This window comes from Octodon degus, unplaced genomic scaffold (genome assembly GCF_000260255.1).
Source record: "Octodon degus isolate 3935 unplaced genomic scaffold, OctDeg1.0 scaffold00149, whole genome shotgun sequence".
NCBI classification, from domain to species: domain Eukaryota; kingdom Metazoa; phylum Chordata; class Mammalia; order Rodentia; family Octodontidae; genus Octodon; species Octodon degus.
This window is the reverse complement of record NW_004524725.1, coordinates 748,091-752,024: the sequence shown is the minus strand read 5'-3', so window position 1 is coordinate 752,024 and position 3,934 is coordinate 748,091. Positions and strand designations below refer to the sequence as shown.

Genomic DNA, 3,934 nt, shown 5'->3' with positions numbered 1-3,934 from the left:
CCTTTAACTGCCTTCAATTAGCTGGAAAGTATTAGGTTTTCTAAGAGGAAACGATATATTTTTTTTTATTTTCAGAAAAGAAAGACCTATATTAAGGTAGTTTTTGTGTTTGCTGCCATGAACTGCTGCCCTTCTGCCATGTGCCACCCTGTCTTGGAACCAGCCAAGTATGGACTGAAATCTCTACCAACTGTGAGCTAAATAAACCTTTCGCCCTTAAAAGAAGGTAGTTTTTGTTGTTTGAGTCTTTTGGTGGTACTGGGGATAAGCCAGTTGTACTTGACTACAGAGCTTCATTCTCAGCCAGGCAGGAGCTTAGACTGCTGAGCTATCTATTGTGTATTTTCTGTTTTGAGAGTCTTAAAAAGTTGTCCAGATTGGACATCATGAGTCCCCATATAGCTGAGGTGACAGTTATGTGTGGTACCACAGTCAGTTTAAGCTTATTTTAATAATAAATAAGCTGAAAATTGAGCTTACAGATGTTAGCTATGTTCTAAAACAGAGACAACACTAAACTGAACTCCAGTGCATCTATTACCATCTCTAAATAAAGATGCTCTGTAATGGATTTTTTGGGTTTTTTTAGACAGGGTCTTGCTGTGTAGTTCCAGCTGGCCTTGAACTCACTTATGTAGGCCCAACTGGCCTTGAACTCATCACGGTCCTTCTCAGCCTCCTGACTGCTGGGAATATAGGGGTGCTGTACCACACCCAGCATGGCTTACATATGAATTTAATGTCAAAGCAACCACTGAGGATGGTACTATATTCATTGGAATTTATTTTAATCAGTACATGAAGATAATTCATGTACTATATCTAAGTACATTATAAAATTTTCATTACATCTCTGTACATTTTTCTATTTTATAACATTTCAGTTGGGTAGAGGAAGACTAAAATTGCCTGTTTTAAAGATTTAGATAAAGGGGCTGGGAAGATAGCTCAGCAGTCTAAGCTCCTGCCTGGCAAGCTCAGGGACCTGGGTCTGATCCCCAGTACCACATACCGTGCCACTGTGCTGGCCACTGAAACCAGGTGTGGTGGGGCATGCCTATAATCCCAGTACTGGAAAGGTTGAAACAAGAGGATCACTATGAGTCCAAGCTGCATAGTGAGACCCTGTATCAAATAAATTAAAAATAAATCATGCAGTTTATTTGCTGACCATTTGGCTCCTGTTCCAACAGTTATAGATCCAAAAGTTATAACTAGTAACCTTCCAAAATTGCTTTTAAGTTCTTAAATTGTAGCAATAACCAAAATATAATACATTTAATGCTGTAGTTTATATTTTATTTTATTTGTGTGTGTGTGTGTGTGTGTGTGTGTGGCCAGCTCAGCCCACCAGGGTTGTGGGGCTGGCTGGCATGTGGTGCTGGGGATTGAACCGTGGTCCCTGTGCTTTTACGTAGCTTAGCTTGTTCTAAGTAGGTGCTTGTTCTAAGTAGGTGCTGAGCCATCTCACCAGCCCCAATGCTGTAGTTTATAAAAAAAATTAAGAAAAACTTATTCTTTGAGAGTTATATAAAATGTTTTGATGGTTTTAAATATTTATCATGTAATTATTTGCATAACTAGTGCTACTTAGCATCTATAAGGTCAAACATAAAAAAAACTCCATAAAAATACTTAGCCCCATTATGCACCTGCAGAACATGTTCATTTAGGGCTATATTCAAGCATTTGCTATATCAATATTGTTCTAATTTTAACAGTTACATCCAAAAGGTAAGGCAAGCTGAGTACGGTGGTACAGGCCTGTAATTCCAGCACTCTGGAGGCTGAGACAGAAGGATCACTGTGAGTTTGAGACCAGCCTGGGCTACCAAGTGAGCTCAAGGCCAGACTGAACTGCATAGCAAGATCCTGTCTCAAAAAAAGACAAAAAAGAGGACAGGGAGATAGTTCAGTAGAATAAGTGCTTGCCTGGCAAGTGCAAGGGCCTTAGTTCAATCCCCAGTACTGAAAAGAAAAAATAAATAAATAAAAATAAAAAATAAAAAGACAAGGCAAAACCACCTATGAACTGGCATATCTGTTATTTCTGTATGTGAACATGTCCTTGATTTTCTAATGTGGCAAGCAAATGTCAATTCTGCTATGCAAAAAATGCAAGATAATCTGCTTTGTGATTAACTTTATTGTTCAATTGCATACAAGCAACATATTATATATGAAAAAAATAACTGAACTATGAATATTAAATCCTGAAAAGTGAAGTTTATTATATTTTATTTAACAATGTAGGAAGCTCATAGCCATCAGCAGTTCCAGAGCTATCTCAGGTGTGATGGGAAATTTGGGACTCTCAGTGGAGCTGGTAGTGTAGTGAACCTTGTAGGTATAATACATGCAAACATTCAGAAGTGCGTGTGATGCGATCTCTCTAAAATTGACCTCATTGCTCTGTTTTCAGCAAAGTAACCTGGGCCACTCAATGTGGCTTTATTGTTCCTGATGTTAACGCATGTTCTCTTTTTACAATAAATTCACGATCATCACAAGATATAAATTTGACATACATAGCATCAGGACCTTCACAGCACCCATAGGTTTGCTCTTCCCCATCTATTATGTCCTTATGTAATTCAACTTTGGATCCACAAGGTCTTTAGTAGTTTCTTGTTGGCACCTCAGCAACCACGGCCAAGTCTCTTCCTACCCTGCAATCCCTACTGCAGTGCTGCCCCCACCTCCAGCTGCCTGTCCCTATCAGTTCTGGGCCAGTCCCACCAAACTATTTATCAAGTATTTCCAAGTTCTCACCTACCCAACTCAACCACTTGATATTTCTACATACATAAAGCCTACTCTAAAAATATCTGATTAGACCAGGGAGATGGCTCACTAGAATAAGTGCTTGCCTGGCAAATGCAAGGGCCTGAGTTCAATCCCTGGTTCTGAAAAAAAAAAAAAAAAAATCTGATTACTAAAGATGAGACTGTGGGATATTAGGGAGAAGAGGTTGAGGAATCTTTTTATTTCCAGCCTATCAGAAACCTGGTCTTTCTAAGTCAGTTATCTGGTAACCATGACCTCATCCAGAGTCAAATTAAAAGTCAAGTTAGAGGGGCTGGTGAGATGGCTCAGTGGCCTAAAGCACCTACTTAGAACAGGCTTAGCAAAGCACTGGGACCGTGGTTCAATCCCCCATCACCACCTGCCAGCCAGCCCTGCCCCCGGTGGGCTGAGCTAGAGACACACACACACACACACACACACACACACACACTTAAAAATAAATAAATAAATAAAAGTCAAGTTAGATAACTATACATTTAATCTCTCTAGAAGAAAAATGATTCGTCCTTTGGAGGTTTGTATTTGAAACACTCCTAGCCTTTTGCAGTTGCCATGTTTTATCTGAGATTTCTTTCTTAGACGCCTGATTTCAAACTTCTTAATTTCACTTTTCCCTTGTGTTCCTGGACACCCAGTTCTCTGGCCAGTGTTACAGCCTCCACATTCTCTCTCTCAGAGGTATTTTAGTCTGTACACCTCTTGCATCACAAGAATTGCTCGGGCCTGGGATTCAGCGGAGATGCTCAATAAAAGCCAGTCCAATTGTTCAATCACCAGTATTCATTGGCACTTGTCTCTGAGCCTTGGGAATCTGCCAGTTTTCCCAGCCCTCACTTTTGTTTCAGCTTAAATCATCCTCTACAGACTGAACTGATGCTTCCCCTAATGGCTGTACCTCCGCCATCTGTTCATGCTCAAACCCTAAGCTTGCTTCAGCTTTTTACCTGTGTTTGCTTTTCAGATCTTGCATGACTTTCTTTTGACGTGACTGTTTCTGCAATCTGTTACATGCTTCTGGGGCTCCACATTCCTAGGAGTTTCCAAACTCTTTCATGAAGATTTTGAGCAATTTGTCCAGCCTTTTCTGTTGGCACAGTCTCGTCTCTAACAAGTACAGTTCACTGCA

At 40.2% G+C, this 3,934-nt stretch overlaps 1 pseudogene; it reads right to left on the bottom strand.

Moving 5' to 3' along the window:
* Nucleotides 1-2,241: 2,241 nt before the first annotated feature.
* Nucleotides 2,242-2,575, bottom strand: LOC101562936 (annotated as a pseudogene).
* Between the last annotated feature and the right edge of the window lie 1,359 nt (nucleotides 2,576-3,934).